We start from the raw sequence: 21,412 nt of genomic DNA on the forward strand, positions 1-21,412 counted from the left end.
ATGTCCCACATGTACACACCCCATCGTCTTACACCCTCCTCTATCCCATTACAATACATGACCTGTACGCTGCAAGTCTGAATAGGTCAGCTTGAGTTCATAGTCTGATGGCGAGAGACTGTATTGTTATCTGTTGCAGGCCATCAATCAATATTTACAGCTTTGTCCAGCCTAGCATATATATATATATATATAGCATCCGTATTAGTGTGAAAGGAAATGGTTTGGTACTGTATGGAGGTTGCGTAATTCTCAAAAAATGGTGTTTGCAATGTATGCATATACATTTCCTGTCTGCTGTCATAGGTCAACGATGACATCATTCTGTTAAGAGTACAGACTCCCATAATACATAGTCACATTAAAATTAGAAAGTGCGAGAAATATAAATGTCAGAGAAAAACCTGCTGGAGGCTGTGTTCTCCAGTGCGCCAGGGATATACGTCAGAGCAGAATCTCTGTCTTTCTGAGGAAAGAAATGCGTATCCCTCCCACTCACTCTTATGATTCAGCCCAGCCTGCAGAGCGTGGGCTCAGACTCCTTTCGCTTTCACACAGAAAATAGCAAGCTCCAACACACTTTTCTCTGCCATTCTGTTCAAAATGCAAAGATGAGCATCTGGACCAAATATGTTTTATGTAAAGATTGAATACCCAAATGCATGTCTGCGTATATGGACATTGTATGTGAACTGGCTGTTAACCATATTTTAATGTTATTCTATATGTAATCCCTCTGTCACATGTAGAATAGTTAACTGTCGGCGGAGCAACAATGTGAATGCAAACAACAGTTTTAATTCCCATTTCTGGCAATGGAGCAGATTGCTGGCTGGCTGAGCCTATAGCGAGAGTCACTGATGTCACCCCAATAGGATGCTCCTATAGGATTTGGATCTATAGATTCAAACATATTGTCGCTACCATTTGCAATTAAAATAAATCACCATGCATTACCACACTGCAGATGTAGGATATGGATTGGAAAGCAAATTAAAAAACAGCATAAAGACATTCATAATGTATAGGTGACAACTCCATCAACTGCATACATAATCCACTTATGGTAATCAGTATTACTTTCAAGAGAGGAAAATCTAATTCCATCATATTTCAAACAACAAGCTTTGATTCCTAACAACCAACACTCTTTGAAACAGAGCTATTTAGGTTGTAAATAGTTCTGGCTAAATTCCAAGAGAGCGAGAGAGAGAAAGATCCACCATTTGTGTTCCACATGAAAACATGTCCTAGAGGCATGCACTGTCATTAATGTGCTTCCGTACTTTCCCTCCTCACCAAACAAAGAGCAGGCAAATATCAAAGGCCTGTAGTGCTAACATATTCACTTGGAAAATATGCTAGCTATCTGCATTGATTTACAGTTCCTGAAAGAGCACAAACACTAGAAGCAGAGAAACAAAAAACAGCATTTAAATTCAATAACAAATTGAAGACATACAAGATCTCCTTGGTCCATAATTTGTTCTCAATAAATACATTTCTTCAAGACTGTGAAATCATATTGAGAATAATCTATTTTACTCTAAGAGCTGAATCATAACTGCACTTACTTTTTACCAACAGAAAAGCTATTAGTCGTGACCATCCACAGAACATTCTAAAAAATGAACTTTATGATGAATGTACCACAGCTAATTGTTTAGTGAACCCAACCATGTTTTAATTTTGAAACGGTCAACACATCATTAACATATCCTACGGCTTTATAGCCAGGATAGCAGACAACGACCAAAATAATATACACAGTCTATACATGTCACTGCCCTTTATGTAAATGCCTCATATTATCTGTGGAGTGGAGGGGAGGGGGGGGGGTAGAAGCCTTTCTGGTTTTTAGTCTTCAGAGTGAGTTAATCTGGCCTGAGTTAATTACTGCAAACTAAGGAACTTTCTCTCACACACACGTACACACGTACACACACACGTACACACGTACACACACACGTACACACACACGTACACACGTACACACACACGTACACACACACACACACACACACACACACACACACACACACACACACACACACACACACACACACACACACACACACACACACACACACACACACACACACACACACACACACACACACACACACACACCTCTCCTCTCCTCTCCTCAACCCTAAAAGTCTGAGTCAGATCTTAATTACATACACTACCTACGGGAAACATTTATTCATCAAATGGCCCATTTGTTCCCTGTAGATCTACAACAACCCACTCCTCCAGCCTTATCCTCCTGTTCAGTGGACTGCAGGGGGCTCTAAACATCCCTATCTCCCCACTGCAGAGAAACCTGGCTTCCATGAATTCATGTTAGGAATGAACCATGGTGTCTCTGTAACTATGTCACATGTTTCTTTTGCTCTGCATCTATCTACTCGCTCAGGCTTCTAAAATACTGGGCAGCTCTCTAGAATGGACTCTGTTCAGCAGCAGTCTGTTGACATGCAATGTAATCTCTCTGATATTGAACACATCCTTTTGCCCTTTGAATTTTCATATATCTGTATTATTTTTAAGCACACAGGAGAATGGAGAGGGTTGCAAAATAAAGCCCAAATAAACCCACTGTACATTATCACATGAAGAAAACGAAGAAAACCAATGCAGCTTTTCAAGAGACTGATATTTGGAACAGATTCATGCATGGGTAATACACTACATGACCAAAAGTACAGTGCCTTGCAAATGTATTCATCCTTGGCATTTATCCTATTTTGTTGCATTACAACCTGTAATTGAAATAGATTTTTTGGGGGGGATTTCATGTAATAGACATACACAACACAGTCCAAATTGGTGAAGTGAAATTTAAAAAATAACTTGTTTCAAAAAAATAAAAAACAGAAAAGTGGTGTGTGCATGTATTCACCCCCTTTGCTATGAAGTCCCTAAATAAGATCTGGTGCAACAAATTACCTTCAGAAGTCACATAATTAGTTAGATTAGACACAGCTGGACTTGATTTAAGTCTGTATATAGCCCCGCTATTGTTATTTACTGCTGCTCTTTAATTATTTGTTATTATTATCTCTTACTTATTTAAAGGTATTTCCTTAACTGCATTGTTGGTTAAGGGCTTGTAAGTAAGCATTTCAATGTAAGGTCTACACCTGTTGTATTCGGCGCATGTGACAAATATATTTTTATTTGATTTGAACATTGCTGCAAGGACTTGCTTCCATTCAGCCACAAGAGCATTAGTAAGGTCAGGCACTGATGTTTGGTGATTAGGCCTGGCTTGCATTCGGTGTTCCAATTCATCCCGAATGTGTTCGATGGGGTTGAGGTCAGGGGTCTCTGCAATCCAGTCAAGTTCTTCCACACCGATCTTAACAAATTATTTCTGTATGGACCTTGCTTTGTGCACTGGGGCATTGTCATGCTGAAACAGGAAAGTGCCTTTCCCCAAACCGTTGCCACAACATCATTGAATACTGTAGCATTAAGATTTCCCTTCACTGGAATTAAGGCGCCTAGCCCGAACCACGAAAAACAGCCAGACCATTATTCTTCCACCACCAAATTTTACAGTTGACACTATGCATCGGGGCAGGTAACAGTCTCCTGGTATCCACCAAACCCAGATTTGTCAATTGGCCAAATGGTGAAGTGTGATTCATCACTCCAGAGAACGCATTTCCACTACTCCAGAGTCCAATGCCGGTAACAACGCTTGGAATTGTGCATAGTGATCTTAGGCTTGTGTGTGTGTGCTCAGCCATGGAAACCCATTTCATGAAGCTCCCGACAAGCAGCTCGTGTTGACGTTGCTTCCACAGGCAGTTTCGAACTAGTGAGTTTTGCATCCGAGGACAGACAATTTTTACACGCTACAACACTCGGCGCTCCCATTCTGTGAGCTTGTGTGGCTACCACTTCGGGTGTGGCTAAAATAGTCAAATCCACTAATTTGAATGTCCACATACTTTTGTATACATATTGTATATCTCATTCATGAATAGATCTGAAATGCACAAATACCTATATTGAGCTAATCCTTTCCATTGAAGAATCAGCTACCACCTACTGTGACAGCTGGATCCATTCCGACTGCATCATCATCCTCCCATACACGAAGGCTGCGCATCCCAAATGGCACCTTATCCCAAATGGCACCATAGGGCTCTGGTCAAAAGTGGTGCACTATATAGGGAATATGGTGTCATTTTGGATGCAGAAACCTTTCAGCTGGATGGATGATCCCACAAAGCTGATTGTTCCACACTTCACCACTTATTAACTGCAGTGCCAGACAGCTCTGAGCAACCTCATTGGCTTTCACACCAGAGCATTGGCTTTCACACCACAGCTGTGAGATGAGGTACAGTACCCTCCCTGGGTAGCTGATTCCCATCTTTGGCTGTTTACCAAATGGCACCCTATTACTTACAAAAGTAGTGCACTACGTAAAGAATAGGTTGCCATTTGGTAAATACCCAAGGATGGGAATCAGCTTGGGTGCCATTTGGGACGCAAGCTTTGTGTTCCTGCTTATCTCCAGTGAGTGACAGTGGAATTAGAGCATGCACATCCAGTCCCAGTCACAGGTGGATAGGCTTTCATCTGTGTTGATCAAAGGAGAAGGTCCAAACATGTACAGAAGACACACGTCACTTTGCATGACTCTTAATAGTTGCTACCCACATGAAAAAAATACTACACTATGGTACAAATAGTAAAAACAATACAGTGAACACTAGTATTCACTGTAGTGTTTTGCAAACTTTACTGTCGTACTCACTGTAGTATACTGTCATATTTACAGTTAACTATAGTACAATTACTGTAGTAAAATAAAACTGTAGTGTATACACTGTAGTAATTAATGTCATGAAAAACATAATCACATTTTGCTGCCTTAAATTCAAATCTAAAAAGGGAATACATTCCATTTTTCCCCTGCAGATCTACACAACCTAATCTACATTTTTAAAGTGAAAGAAAACTGTCCAAATGATTGCATATGTCTTCACACCTCAGCGTTAATGGAAACCCCTTTGGAAGCCATTACAGCTGTGAATAATTTAGAATAAGACTAACTTTGCAAAACTCTTAGGTCAACATTTATCCATTGTTTTTGTCAAGCTCAGTACATTTATTCAAGCTCAATAAATTTGTTTGGGAATCATTGAGGGACAGAAATATTTAAACCTTTTATAAAAGGACATTTAAGTCAGGACTGAGACTGGACCACTTAGGAACACTCAAAACCTCTTGGAAAGTAATTCTGATGTGCCTTTGGCATTACAAATTGTGTAACTGCCTCGCTGAAAAAAAAACTATTCCAGGGTTATAGGGTTTCAAAAGACTGAGGCGGGTTTTCCTCTAAGTTTTTACCTGCGGTTTGCTGCTTTCATATTTATTTTGATCCTAACAAACTCCCCAGTCCCTACAGGTGACAGAAATGCCCATAACATGATGCAGCCACCACAAAATAAAGGGTTTAACTCTGTGTTGTATTGAATTTGATCCAAGCCTGTAGTTTTACATTTAGGCCAAAAAGTTCATTTATTTGCAGTGTTGTCCTGCAGTATTACTTAACAGACTTGTTGCAAATGTAATGGATGATTTGGAGTGATACACAGATACAATAGGCAGAAATATCAAATTTGAATATTTATGATGAATGCAAGCTTACTTTTTGGTAGCTGATTAATAGACAACTCTTATTCAGATTAGGGTTAGTGGTACTCAGTGAAGTGTTGTGTTGAATTTGCCCCAAACACAACGCTTTGTATTCAGGACATAAAGTTAATACCTTTGCCACATTTTTATTGCAGTTTTACATTACTGCCTTGTTGCAAACAGGATGCATATTATGGAATATTTGTATTCTGTAAAGACTTTCATTTAAAAAAAAACGTTGGTTAGTATTGTGGAGTAACTACAACATTTTTTATCTATCCTCAGTTATCTCCTTTTACAGCCATTAAACTCTGGAACGGTTTTAAAGTCACCATTGACCTCATGGTGACATCCCTGAGCGGTTTCCTTCCTATCGGAGTTAGGAAGGACGTCTGTATCTTTGTAGTGACTGTGTGTATTGATACACAATCCAAAGTGTAATTAATAAGTTCACCATACTCAAAGGGATATTCAATGTCTTATTCTTGAATTTTTACCCATCTACCAATAGGTGGCCTTCTTTGCGAGGCATTGGAAAACCTCCCTGGTCTTTGTGTTTGAATCGGTGTTTAAAATTTACTGCTCGACTGAGGGACCTTACAGATACTTGTATGTGTGGAGTACGGAGATGAGGTAGTCATTCAAAAATTATTTTAAACACAATTACTGCACACAGAGTGAGTCCATGAAACTTATTATGCGACTTAGATTTTTACAACTTAACTTATTTAGGCTTGCCATAACAAAGGGGTTGAATACTTATTGACATAAGACATTTCAGCTCTTCATTTTAAAATTAATTTGTAAACATTTATAAAAACATAATTCCACTGACATTATCGGGTATTTGTATTTATTATGGATCCGTGCTGCAGTTATGTCACACAACAATGCCACAGATGTCAAGTTTTGATGGAGTGTGCAATTGGCAAGATGACTGCAGGAATGTCCCCCAGAGCTGTTTCCAGAGAATTGAATGTTAATTTCTCTACCATAAACTGCCTCCAACATAATGTTTGAGAATTTGGCAGTATGTCCAATCAGCGTCGTGTGGGAAAGCGGTTTGCTGATGTAAACGTTGTGAACAGAGTGCCTCATGGTGGCAATGGGGTTATGGTATGGGCAGGCATAAGCTACGTACAATGAACACAATTGCAATTTATTGATAGCAATTTGAATGCACAAAGATACCGTGACGAGGCCCATTGTGAGGCCCATTATTTTTAAGGTATCTGTGACCAATAGATGCATATCTGGATTCCCAGTCATGTGAAATCCCTAGATAAGGGCCTAAAAAATGTATTTAAATTGACTGATTTCCTTATATGAACTGTAACTCAGAACGAGCTACAAAAATCTGAAACTGGAAACACTTATCTCCCTCACTAGCTTTAAGCACCAGCTGTCAGAGCAGCTCACAGATTACTGCACCTGTACATAGCCCATCTATGGTTTAGCCCAAACAACAACCTCTCCCCCTACTGTATTTATTTTGCTCCTTTGCACCCCATTATTTCTATCTCCACCTTGCACATTCTTCTACTGCAAATCCAGTGTTTTACTTGCTATATTGTATTTACTTTGCCAACATGGCCTTTTTTTTCTTTTTTTGCCTTTACCTACCATCTCACCTCATTTGCTCACATTGTATATAAACTTACTTTTCTACTGTATTATTGACTGTATGATTGTTTTACTCCATGTGTAACTGTGTTGTTGTATGTGTCGAACTGCTTTGCTTTATCTTGGCAAGGTCGCAATTGTAAATGAGAACTTGTTCTCAACTTGCCTACCTGGTTAAATAAAGGTGATATAAAAATAAATAAAATCTTTGAAATTGTTGCATTTTGGTTTAGTATATGTTTCCCTAAGAATTGTACAAAGTTAGTAGAATCTTATTCATTCAAAATGATTCTCAGCTGTAATGGCCAAATATGCGTCTACTAAGTATTAACTCTTGGGTAGGAATACATACGCAATCAAGACATCTTCCTTTTTAACTTTAATTCAATTGGACAATGTTCTATAATATTTTTCTTTCACTTTGAAAACGTTGAATAGGTTGTGTATATCAAATGTAATACATTTTTTTGTGAAAAACTGTGCAAGGGGTGTGTTAGGTGCCTCCTAAGAAGAGGTAGGTGCAGGAGTCAGGAGAGCAAGGAATTCCAGGTTGCACAGTTGTTTAATATAAGTCCCAACCCATCAACAACAGGCGGGGAAAATCATGAAACACACGGAGGAGAAACCTCTACTCCTAACACAGTACCAATGGTACAACGACTGAGGGAAAAAACCCTGTGGCGCAAACACGCACCCCTAACAGAGCTAGCACAGCAAAATAATATTGGACAAAGGCTAGCAGGCAGCGGAGGTTAATAAAGTCACCGAAATGAACTAATCAGACACAGGTGATAACAACAGACACAAACTAAAAGGAAAAATGGATCATTGGCAGCTAGTTAGCCGGTGACGACGACCGCAGAGCACCGCCCGAACAGGGAGAGGAGCCACCTTTGGTGGAAGTCGTGACAGTACCCCCCTCTTGACGTGCGCCTCGAGGACGACCCGGAGGACGAGGCGCAGGACGATCCGGATGGAGGCGGTGAAACTCACTCAGCAGAGATGGATCCAAGACGTCCTCCACCGGCACCCAGCATCTCTCCTCCGGACCGTACCCCCCCCAATCCACGAGCTACTGCAGGACCCTCAACCGATGCCTGGAATCCAGCATGGATCGCACTGCGTACGCCGGAGCACAATCGATGTCCAGGGGGGGCGGAGGGACCTCCCGCACGTCAGCTTCTTGAAGCGGACCAGCTACCACCGGCCTGAGGAGAGACACATGAAACGAAGGGTTAATACGGTAATAAGGAGGAGCTGTAACCTATAACACACCTCGTTTATTCTCCTCAGATCTTTAAATGGCCCCAGCTTCCGGCAGGGCCCCGGTGTTCTGCGGTGGCGGTCTCCCAGGTCTCCTTCAAATTCTTCACCCATACCTCCACCACAGGAGCCTCGGTCTGGCTCGGATGCCATGGTACCAGGACCTGGCTGATACGCCAACATGCACTGAAAGGGTGAAAGGTTACTTGAAGAGTGGCGGAGTGAGTTCTGAGCCATCACTGCCCATGGAACGTACCTCGCCCACTCCCCTGGCCGGTCCTGGAAAAACGACCGCAAAAACCTACCCATATCCTGGTAAACTCTCTCCACCTGCCAATTACTCTCAGGGTGAAAACCAGAGGTAAGGCTGACCGAGACCACCAGACGGTCCATGAACGCCCTCCAAACCCGGGACATGAACGGGGGACCCAGTAGTGCCGGAAGACGTGTGTAAACAGGGCCTCCGCAGTCTGTAGGGCCGTAGGGAGACCGGGCAAAAGGAGATGACCGGAGATGACCGATCCACCACGACCAAGATCGTGGTGTTTCCCTGAGACGGAGGAAGATCGGTCAGGAAGTCCACCGACAGGTGTGACCAAGGCAGCAGTGGAACGGGGAGGGGTTGTAACTTCCTTCTGGGCAGGTGCCTAGGAGCCTTGCACTGAGCGCTCACCGAACAGGAAGAGACAAACCCTCATGCCCTTAGCTAAAGTGGCCCACCAGTACTTCCCTCTAAGGCATCGCACCGTCCTATCGATCCCCAGAAGAGGGTAACGTGTGAGCCCACCGAATCAACCTGTCGCGAACACCAAGCAGGACGTACTTCCGTCCAGCTGGGCACTGAAGTGGAGTAGGCTCTGACCGAGATGCCCGCTTGATGTCCACGTCCACCTCCCATACAACCGGTGCCACCAGACAAGAGGCTGGAAGTATGGGGGTGGGATTGATGGACCGCTCCTCTGTATCAAAGACGGGACAGTAAATCTGCCTTAGCGTTCTGGGACCCTGGTCTATACGATATCCTAAATCTGAATCTGGTGAAAAACATGGCCCACCTTGCCTGGCGAGGGTTCAGTCTCCTCACCGCCCGGATGTAATCCAGATTACGGTGGTCAGTCCAGATGAGAAAGGGGTGTTGAGCCCCCACAAGCCAATGTCTCCAGAGCTTTTACGACAGCCAGAAACGGTCCCGGTCCACCACGTCATAGTTTCGCTTCAGTGGCGCGCCAGAGCGCTGTGAGAACATGGCTCCAATCCCAGCCTCTGATGCATCCACCTCCACTATGAATGCCAAAGAGGGATCCGGATGCGCCAACACGGGAGCCACGGTAAACGGTGTCCTCAAGCGACAAAACGCTCTGTCCGCCTCAGCCGACCACCGCAGACGCACCGCCCCCCCCTTCAGCAGTGAAGTAATGGGAGCAGCCACCTGCCCAAAACCTCGGATTAACCTCCGGTAGTAATTGGCAAACCCTAAAAACTGCTGCACCTCCTTTACCGTGGTGGGAGTCGGCCAATGACACACGGCTGCAATGCGGTCACACTCCATCACCAACCCTGATGTGGAAATGCGATACCTCAGGAAGGGCACGGCCTGTTGGGAATTCTCAGCCTTGACGTATAGGTCATGCTCCAACAGTCGCCCAAGTACTCTGCGCACCAGAGACGCATGCGCGGCGCATGTGGCGGAATATATCAGAATGTCATCGATATAAGCCACCACACCCTGCCCATGCAGCTCCCTAACAATCTCGTCTAAAAAGGATTGGAAGACGGCTGGGGCATTCTTCAACCCATACGGCATGACGAGGTACTCATAATGGCAGGATGTGGTACTAAACTCTGTCTTCCACTCATCTCCCTCCCGGATACACTCCAAGTTATACGCGCTCCTGAGATCCAGTTTTGTGGAAAAGCGTGCTCCGTGAAATGACTCAATCGCCGTAGCGATGAGAGGTAGCGGGTAACTGTACCCCACCGTAATAGAATTTAGACCTCTATAGGTAATGCACGAACACAGACCTCCCTCCTTCACAAAAATAAACTTGAGGAGGCGGGTGACGTGAATGCCTCAGAGATGCAGAGACATATGTTTCCATAGCCACAGTCTCCTTCTCTGACTGGGGATACACGTGACTCCTGGGAAGTGCTGCGTTTTCCTGGAGGTTTATCGCACAATCCCCTTGTCGATGGTGGTCACCCTCTTTTTTTTACAGAAGGTGTTAGCCAAAATCGGCATATTAGGGGGGATTTGGTCAGGACTCTCCACCGTCGTTGCACCGATGGAAACTCCCACACACCTACCTGAACACTCATCTGACCACCCCTTTAGAGCCCTCTGTTGCCACGAAATAGTGGGGTTGTGAAAGGCTAACCAGGGAATCCCCACCACCACTGGAAACGCAGGGGAATCAATGAGGAAGAGACTAATTCTCTCCTCATGACCCCCCTGCGTAACCATGTCCAGTGGAGCCGTGGCCTCCCTGACCCTAATTCTCGACTATCTAGGGACTGGACGGGGAAGGGTTTGTCCATCTGAACCCCTAACCTACAGTGCCTTGCGAAAGTATTCGGCCCCCTTGAACTTTGCAACCTTTTGCCACATTTCAGGCTTCAAACATAAAGATATAAAACTGTATTTTTTTGTGAAGAATCAACAACAAGTGGGACACAATCATGAAGTGGAACATCATTTATTGAATATTTCAAACTTTTTTAACAAATCAAAAACTGAAAAATTGGGCGTGCAAAATGATTCAGCCCCCTTAAGTTAATACTTTGTAGCGCCACCTTTTGCTGCGATTACAGCTGTAAGTCGCTTGGGGTATATCTCTATCAGTTTTGCACATCGAGAATTTTTTCACATTCCTCCTTGCAAAACAGCTCGAGCTCAGTGAGGTTGGATGGAGAGCATTTGTGAACAGCAGTTTTCAGTTCTTTCCACAGATTCTCGATTGGATTCAGGTCTGGACTTTGACTTGGCCATTCTAACACATTTACATTTACATTTAACACCTGGATATGTTTATTTTTGAACCATTCCATTGTAGATTATTCTTTATGTTTTGTCCCAGTCTCAGGTCTTTTGCAGACTCCATCAGGTTTTCTTCCAGAATGGTCCTGTATTTGGCTCCATCCATCTTCCCATCAATTTTAACCATCTTCCCTGTCCCTGCTGAAGAAAAGCAGGCCCAAACCATGATGCTGCCACCACCATGTTTGACAGTGGGGATGGTGTGTTCAGGGTGATGAGCTGTGTTGCTTTTACGCCAAACATAACGTTTTGCATTGTTGCCAAAAAGTTCAATTTTGGTTTCATCTAACCAGAGCACCTTCTTCCACATGTTTGGTGTGTCTCCCAGGTGGCTTGTGGCAAACTTTAAACAACACTTTTTATGGATATCTTTAAGAAATGGGTTTCTTCTTGCCACTCTTTCATAAAGGCCAGATTTGTGCAATATACGACTGATTGTTGTCCTATGGACAGAGTCTCCCACCTCAGCTGTAGATCTCTGCAGTTCATCCAGAGTGATCATGGGCCTCTTGGCTGCATCTCTGATCAGTCTTCTCCTTGTATGAGCTGAAAGTTTAGAGGGACGGCCAGGTCTTGGTAGATTTGCAGTGGTCTGATACTCCTTCCATTTCAATATTATCGCTTGCACAGTGTTCCTTGGGATGTTTAAAACTTGGGAAATCTTTTTGTATCCAAATCCGGCTTTAAACTTCTTCACAACAGTGTCTCGGACCTGCCTGGTGTGTTCCTTGTTCTTCATGATGCTCTCTGCGCTTTTGACGGACCTCTGAGACTATCACAGTGCAGGTGCATTCATACGGAGACTTGATTACACACAGGTGGATTGTATTTATCATCATTAGTCATTTAGGTCAACATTGGATCATTCAGAGATCCTCACTGAACTTCTGGAGAGAGTTTGCTGCACTGAAAGTAAAGGAGCTGAATAATTTTGCACGCCCAATTTTTCAGTTTTTGATTTGTTAAAAAAGTTTGAAATATCCAATAAATGTCGTTCCACTTCATGACTGTGTCCCACTTGTTGTTGATTCTTCACAAAAAAATACAGTTTTATATCTTTATGTTTGAAGCCTGAAATGTGGCAAAAGGTTGCAAAGTTCAAGGGGGCCGAATACTTTCGCAAGGCACTGTATGTGCGAAACTATGGTCCATGAAATTCCCCGCTGTGCCTGAATCTACTAGCGCCTTTTGGTGGGAATGGGGGGAAAACTCAGGGAAAGAAATCAACACATACATGTGACCAACAGGGGGCTGGGTGAGCCTGGTGCTGACTCACCTGGGGTGTCCGAACAGTGCTCGGCCTGCCGTCTCGACTCCCAGACGATTCCTTCCAGCACCGGTCGGCAGTGTTCCTTCCCCCGACCACACCTAGTGCAGAAAGGGGCTCCTCCTCCAGCCGCCTTCGCTGCAGCACCCCCTAACTCCATGGGGGTTGGCGTGGAGGTGCTGGGGGATGGAACCAACAGGACCCAATCCGGACGCCCGCGCGTAGCCAGCAAGTTGTCCAACCTTATGGACATGTCCACTAGCTGGTCCAGGGTGAGAGTGGCATCTCTGCATGCTAGCTCACTCCCTCGTGAGCACGAGCCGAATACCGCTGGTGCCAGACAACATCGGAGAAGGTGGTGGTGCTGGTTGGAGTGTGGCTGGTGTAGGGGTAGGAAGGCACCCCTCTCCCATCTCTCCATCGTCACCATCACCTGATCCATGGCGGTCCACAGACGGTGGAAAATGGTGGTGTGGTGTTGCACGTGCTCCTCCATGGAAGTGGAGAGCATGTCAGCTCCTGCTGACTCCATTTCATTATGGTGCGGGAGTCAGGAGCAGGAGAGCAAGGAATTCCAGTTTGAACAGCTGTTTAATATAAGTCCCAACCCACCAACAACAGGCGGGGAAAATCACGAAATACACGGAGGAGAAACCTCTACTCCTAACACAGTACCAATGGTACAACGACTGTGAGGGGAAAAAAAACCTGTGGCGTAAACACGCACCCCTAACAGAATTAACACAGCAAAATAATCCTGGACAAAGACTAGCAGGCAGCAGAGGTTAATAAACTCACGAAAATGAACTAATCAGACACAGGTGATAACAACAGACACAACCTAAAAATGGACCGGTGGCAGCTAGTAGGCCTTCGACGACGACCGCCGAGCACCGCCCGAACAGGGAGAGGCAGGGTGTGTAGAGGGGTGTAAATGCTAAACTGCTTACTGACTATACACTAACGTTACTGCATGATTGTTGAGGGTTTACTAACACATGAATTATATTAGCTATGTTAACAATGACATTACTTTCGCTAATATGGCAACAAAGATGTAAGCTGTGTGTAGTGGATATGATATGTTTTGGTTTGGAAAGTTTTTTTTGCATGGTCAGATACTGCTGATGTTTTGTGCATTGATGTCCACAAACGAAGGGAAAGTGTGAGGAGAAAAGAGCATAGATGCAAGAAGCAATAAAACATGGCTGCTATGAAAGTGAACTGGGGGGTATTCATTCCCCCTGATTCTGTTGAAAAACGTTTCTTAAACAGAAGCAAACGTAACGGAGAAAAATTCCGGATATTGTCCAATAGAAACTCTCGTTTGCAACTGTTGGACTAATGATTACAGCCTAGATCAGCTAGATGCAGGCAAGAGTGTGCAAGGCGGTATTGAATGTGTCACTGTCTGTCCATGTGTCACCTAAAAAACATTCTCTTGACCTGGTCACCTACGTTGTAAACTTTCACTCATAGAGTAGGTTATAGCAACCTCATGATGGGTATAGGGAAAATGTGAGTATCATGTAGTAGCCTAAACCTATCGATGTTACTGGGTGATTGGAATATGAATGACAGTCATCCAATATTGTGTAATAGAAATAAGGCCATGCGAATTAAACATTTTTTTTGTCCTCCCTCATTTTAAACAGAACCGACTGCCACTGGTCTTCAACTATATAATATGTAAGGAATAATCAAAGGGCTATGTATTCTTTGGAAAATAATGAACGTCTTGGAAGGTGTGTTCCACGATGCGCTCGTGGAATAGAAGTAACCTTCCATGGATTATTTTCCAGAGAACATATAGAGCCTCGAGTTGATTATCCCTTTGATATCATGGCTATAATTTGACACATTTACCGCTAGAAATGTGTTCAACATCCACTGAAGTAGCTAGCAAGCTTACTAGATAGAACAGTGGTTGCCTTGGTAGCCACTGGTTAGCTAGTTTAGCTAACCAAACCATCAGTCCTAGCTTGCAACTATGAACATTTAATTTAACAATGTTTTCCATTTGACTTTTGCTTTCATAAGCAGCTCAAACATTGAACATGTAAGAATTAACTATAGCATTTCCACGAGGGGCGAGGACATTGGAAATGTAATCAAGCCTACTGGATGATAACGGACTTTTTCCGCAATAATGTAGGTACAGCAGATCCCCCTTATTGTATGGGACACTTATGTGCCTTTAGAGGCCATGAAATTCAGTACTCATCTAAGGAAATGGAAGGATTAACAGTACACATATATAGCAATAAAAACAGTACCACAGAGGCTCAGAATAAGTTAGAGGAAAAACAAAAAGAAATGTAGGAACTTTATCAAGAAAGATCAAGTGCAATATATTTTTAAAAATAAAGCGAACTTTGTACCAAATGCACTAAATTATTTTTTAATCTTCAACATAGAAATGCTACCAAAAATAATTTATTGAAACTTGTTACAAATGTCAGTCACCCATTTTCACCAAACAATATTTTGAAAGAGGAAGTAAAGTACTTTAAGCATATGTTTTTGTTTCAGTCTCCTCCATCTCCTCTAACTAAGCTAATTGTATAGATTATTTTTCTATTAATAATGTAAAATTAACAGCTGTACAGAAAGACTCATGTGAAGGACAAATTACAGAGGAGGAACTTCTTGATGCAACTAAAGACCGGGAAAACTCCAGGGCTGGATGGTATACAAGTGGAGGTATACCAAACCTTTTTTTGATATACTCAGATGACCGTTATTAGCATGTCATCTATACATGGTAGAATGTCAGACACACAACAAGGTCGTCTGATTTCATTATTATGGAAACAGGGTTCAAATTGGAAATATAAAGATCCAGTCTATTTAAAAAACTGGAGGCCTCTCACAAAAACTTTAGCAAAATGATTAGCGCATAGAATAAAAAAAGGTATTGTCGGATATTATTAATCCGAAATCAGACAGGTTTTTATACTTCAACGATACATTGGAGATAATATAAGACAAGTACTGGAAACAATAGAATACTATTGTCACGGCCGTTGGTGGAAGAAGGTGAGGACCAAGGTGCAGCGTGGTACATGTTCATCATTTATTTATTAGCAACTGAACACTAAATACGAAAATGACAAAAAGAATAACCGAAACAGTTCTGTCTGGTAACCAGATACGAAACAGAAAACAACTCCCCACAAAACTCATGTGGGCAAGACCTACCTAAGTATGGTTCTCAATCAGAGACAACGACAGACCGCTGTCCCTGATTGAGAACCATACCCGGCCAAAAACAAAGAAATACAAAAACATAGAAAAAAGAACATAGAATGCCCACCCTAGTCACACCCTGGCCTAACCAAAATAGAGAATAAAAAGCCTTTCTATAGCCAGGGCGTGACAACTATGAAATATCGGGGAAACCAGGACTGTTTTTCATTGCTGATTTTGAATTTGCTTACCATATTTGCTTATGGTTTTGCCTACACCTAGTGAGCTGCTTTTTAAATTATATGAAGAAAAAAAATATTCAATTTTATATAGAATGGCAAGCCAGACAAATTAAAAAGGGCCTATTTATATAACAAATATGAATTTGGAGGACAGAAATGATTAAATATTAAAGCATTAGACCTCTCACTAAAGGCATCAGTCATACAAAAATTATACTGAAATCCGAAATGGTTCTCTAGTAAATTAGTAAGAATGTCTCACCCCATGTTCAAGTATGGCCTTTTTCCCTTTATTCAGCTCACTTTCAGTTATATGAAAATGAAATCTCCAAAATATTGTTAGTTTTTAAACTAGCCTTAGAAAGTTGGTTGAAATTTCAGTTTAATCCACCTGAAAAAGACAGACCAAATAATACAACAAATAGTGGTTAAACTCAAATATACGAACTGATTAATTTTTATTTTATTTGTCGCTATTTTTTTTTAAAGTAATTTTTGTAAATATACTGTGCGTTATAGGAAGGTAATGCACACTCTAGAATGCCCTTCAAGCCAATCAGAAATGACTATTCAACAATGCCATGGTAAAATTAGCATTACAAACTGGGTGGGTCGAGCCCTGAATGCTGATTGGCCGACAGCCGTGGTATACCATGTGTATGACAAAACACTTATTTTTACTGCTCAAATTCTGTTGGTAACCAGTTTATAATAGCAATAAGGCACCTCGGGGGTTTGTGATATATGGCCAGTACACCACAGCTAAGGGCTGTGTCCAGGCAGTCCGTGTTGCGTCGTGCGTAAAGAACCGCCCTTAGCCGTGGTGTATTGGCCATATACCACACCCCCTCGGGCCTTAATGCTTAAGTATGACAGAGTGAGCTGATGTCAAGTGAGCAGCATCAGTTGTAAAGCAGATCGACACCCACAGTAACATATTATGCTTGTCATCAACTCGTCAAACATATGTCTTGGGACTGCTTTCCAAGCTTCCATACAGCGAAGCGACAGTCCTTGAGTACAGTTTTTGAATATATTATAGGCAGGGTTTTATTTTATGCTTCCACTCTTCATGCTTCTACAGCAAATTCTACTGTAAATACATTACTACCAGCCCAAAACCCTTAGATTTCTAACATGTATAATCCAACAATAATTGTTGTTCATGCTTCCTTCTCATCTAATCCACTATCTACTTTACCATCAGATCTCTGCCCCTCCCAGAAATAACACCACGAAAAATAAGGAAATACACCATTTCTCTTAAGATTTAATGAGCAGTGTTTTCGCCAGGGGCGAATAGAGTACAGATTCCAAGTGAGTGCCTTTTGCACTACGTCTTACCTTCTGGTGCACTTACGAAAAAAACATCACAGCTGAAACCGCTGGAAGCAAGATTTTTAGATTTTTTACTTTCAAATTTTTAACCACAGACCCAAAAGCGGTTGATGGAGTCACTTAGGCAGAATTCTGACACAAATGTGTACTGTTAACTTGGCACAACCAATCAAATTGCAAGGGTCAGCTGTGAAAACACATGGGGTAGAGCCAATGCAGGGCAACATAAAAATGAAGGTTGTGTGCACAGCTGTTAAAAGAGGCAGTGAATATTACAAGACAGTGTGAAAGCCCTCTGATGTTCACTTATGGGTCCTCTCCGCTGTAGTCTTCAAACTGCATTGAGAATGCTGCCCTGCTGTGGTTCTGATCAGACGGCTTACTCCCTTTCTCTCTTCTTGGCTCCTCTCCACCCCACTCCTCTCCTCTCCAGCTCAGTGTGTCATAGCTAAAAGCTTGTTTCTTTACTCCATCCCGGGACATCATGATCTCCATTTCATCAACAGCTACAATGTTGTTGTTTAGCTGCAGGTTTTCCCTTCAAAACATATCATACTTGGTATTCTCATGGCATTGGTTGCGGTGATATAAAGAACTAAGAAGACTATCATCCAGACACATGCAATGTGAGGTTAACTGGCCTCTCTCCCTGCTACCAGACCCTGTCTGTGTCCCAAATGGTACCCTATTCTATATTTACCGCACTGCTTTTGACCAGGCTGTCCCAGGCTGCTGCACAGCCTCTGTGCGTCACTTTGCTCCTGTTGTCTGCCTGTTGTCTCTCACTCCCCCGTGTTACACTGGGCCAAACTGACAGCTCTGACTGCCAGGTCAGTCATCTGCCTGTCGCTTTGGCCTCATCTTTCTGCGACCAGCATTTTGAAGTGTTACTTTATACCTCCAGCTACCACTGGAAAGTCTCTTCTGATTTCTGCCTCAGGCCTTTAGAGGTCCCTGTCATGATCCTTTATCACCCCTCTTCCCCTCTAAATATAAGAATTGCGGTACGTATCTATGATACATTTCAATTAACCCTAAACAAACTCTTGATTAACCGTTAGTAATCCTACTCACCCTCTTCAATTCCCCATCGTAGATTGTTGTCTGGAAGGCATCAGAATCCCTGTGTGTTAGCCTTCACACCGATATAGTCCACTGGAAAAGACAAAAGCAAACAAACAGAAAGGGTCATTTCATTAGGATGTATTAGAGATGTCTCATGAGACAACACACTGTCTATTGTTACATTTTGTTTACATTTTGTCTATTGTTACAAGTCAATTCAATTGCATTTTCAGTTCAGATGACACAGGGTTCACACCGAGCCAGTTGCGCAATCAGAGATCCTGAAATGATAGTTGGACACACTGACACTTGAATTCCTTCATGCTAATTTGGCCAGCTACAGTACAGTGGTGCAGACAGAGATACCACAGCTAAATTATGAAATAGCTTCTTCAGCCGTTACTCCACAGCCCTTTGTTCTGAAAGAGGAGCCATGAGTACAATTTGAGATAAGCCCCAGCTTTGCCCAAGGTCTAAAAAGAACATGTCCCTGATTACACATCGCCAGTCCCCCTAGCCCTAGGATGTAACACAGCACACGCTGTTCCAGCAACATTATTATTCACACAGACAAGCATCATTGGCTTTGATCATTAGATGTTATCTTTGATGAGACTCCATAACATAAACTTGTAAACTGCCAACAAAAAGAGGATATAATGACTTTGAACGCAGTGTTGATTTCCCACATGAGCTGAATTTATGGTGTGTGATGTGATTCTCTCTATTCCCAATCTCCCACAATGCCTCTAAATGTTTGTGACAATCAAAGTCACTACAGAAAACAAGGACGCACACACGCAAACACACACACACACACACACACACACTCTCTCTCATCATAATAGGTTAGTAATAAGTTCAGGTAGTCGATTGGAGCACATGGAGGTTGCCTGGTTATGCAGTGCAAAACAGTGCACACAAAAACGGTTTAGGCTGTTTATTTCAGTACACTGCAACCATACCCTAACACGTCCAACCCACCCTCTCCTGTCCTCCTGACCATATCTATTCCCCAACACTTCATTCATTCAATTCATACCCAATGTAAAATCATGTTTGACAAGGTGGGAAGTAGACCCCCCATCTCCCTCTTTTCACTAACATGAAGAGGGTTATCTGGCTTTTAGAATTCATATTGAGCTTAGCCTAATTCAATTGTCAGCCATTTGCAGCCCTTATTGTAGCAAAGGTCATCATTAACACTAAGGATGGAACACGACTGGAACCACACAAATAATCCTCTGTCCAGGCCTACTTGGACTCACCTGCACTGTCTAGACTGCCTCATTAATTACTGTTGAATCACGTTATGTTACAAACAAGTGTGTCAATAGCATGGTACCCTCAGTTTAAGTATCAACACACTTGGCTCTAGATTACACCCATCTATACATACTTTACATTGTTTGTGAGATCAGACATAATATCACTATAAACCGAGTATTCATTTTTAGTTGTTGCTTTCATTTAAGCGCATCTAATTTGTTAAAGTTTCAACTGTAGCAAATTACTTATTTCAAATTCCACCAAAAATGAACACCCATCCAAAGAAATGTATCTTTCTTCTATTTCTTGTGATGTAAGTTTTGAGATGTGTTAAATCCCTGACGAAGCTTTAGCAATTTTATAGACACATCGGAAAGACAATATATTCCATTGAGCCCATTTCAGCCATTACCGGGGTGTGTTCAACAGGTAAGTACAAACATTTCGTAACTTTAATGGGGGGGGGGGACGACATGCACAAGCAAGCGTATGAGAGAGTCACAGGAGTAAAATGAAAATCAATCATTCCTGCGAGATTTAAGTGACAAGAGGATGTTGCACCTCTCAAACAGGAAATAGACGTCTGAAAAAGACAGATGCTTAGGTGGACGTGGCACGCGCATTGCTCCTTATTATTATTATGCCTCTTCCCCAGCCTCAGCGCTCTATGACTGATGGGGATCATTTATGAGCCTCTATCTATTACTTCATGTGATGAGGCAGCCCCTCCCCCCCTGGGGAATATTAAACCAGTGGCACAATGAGAAGATACAGCAGAGGAGCAGAGTAGAGCAGAACAGCCAGGGCCCTTGATGTATGGCACTGCCTAAGGGGCTAGGGGGAACACATAACTGCGGGTGGATAATGCAATATGTTCAGATTTGAAGGGACACGGATTGAATTTCTGTGGGAGATGGAAGGTCTGCTACTCTGGCAAAGGAATTAATGGAGGACGTTGATGTAAGGTGAAGAGATTGGGGTTTTGTTTTAAAGCAAACTTCTGCTAGACTTTGCAGGTGGTAGTAAAAGAAGCTCTTGTTGTGTGCCATGTCAGAACAGGGAAAGGGAAGTGACGCGGAAGGAGATTCCTCCACTTGTTCTTTGCCCTCCTGGTTTAAGTTGTTGCAATATAGCCATCTCGTAACATTTATCCTCTTCCATATGCTTTTGCTGTGGGTTATGTGACAATCTGATTGAACGTGACATCACATAAAGGCCTCGGTTGGTGGGAAGTGTATGAAATTAAACCTCCCTTGGCCACGGCGTTTATAGAACGGCTTAGCAACGGCCTCAGGAAAGCATAAGGTGGGTACAATTCAAAGTTAATTAAAATGTAATTTTAGATTATTAGCTGGCAAGGAGAGAGGAGGCAGAGAGCACAAATGCGGCAGGCAAAGCAGTTTAAAAGCAGAAAGGAACTGTACGGAAGCATATAGCAGCTGCCAGGGATCATTGTGCTGT

General features: G+C 42.7%; 1 protein-coding gene across 6 annotated transcripts in view; it reads right to left on the bottom strand.

Annotated features, from left to right (window-relative positions):
* The window catches only part of LOC124041834 (disks large-associated protein 1-like), a 119,672-nt gene that overhangs the window by 58,628 nt on the left and 39,632 nt on the right, over positions 1–21,412 (bottom strand). For 5 of the 6 annotated variants that reach the window (XM_046359897.1, XM_046359898.1, XM_046359896.1 and 2 more), the window contains exons 2-3: positions 18,692–18,772; positions 8,278–8,492 (exon numbers count right to left, since the gene is read on the bottom strand). The gene's annotated coding sequence lies outside the window, so the exon portion shown is untranslated. The remainder of the gene's footprint in view (positions 1–8,277; positions 8,493–18,691; positions 18,773–21,412) is intronic. The other variant, XM_046359895.1, reaches the window with a different exon arrangement.

This window comes from Oncorhynchus gorbuscha, linkage group LG08, assembly GCF_021184085.1.
Source record: "Oncorhynchus gorbuscha isolate QuinsamMale2020 ecotype Even-year linkage group LG08, OgorEven_v1.0, whole genome shotgun sequence".
Lineage (NCBI taxonomy): Eukaryota > Metazoa > Chordata > Actinopteri > Salmoniformes > Salmonidae > Oncorhynchus > Oncorhynchus gorbuscha.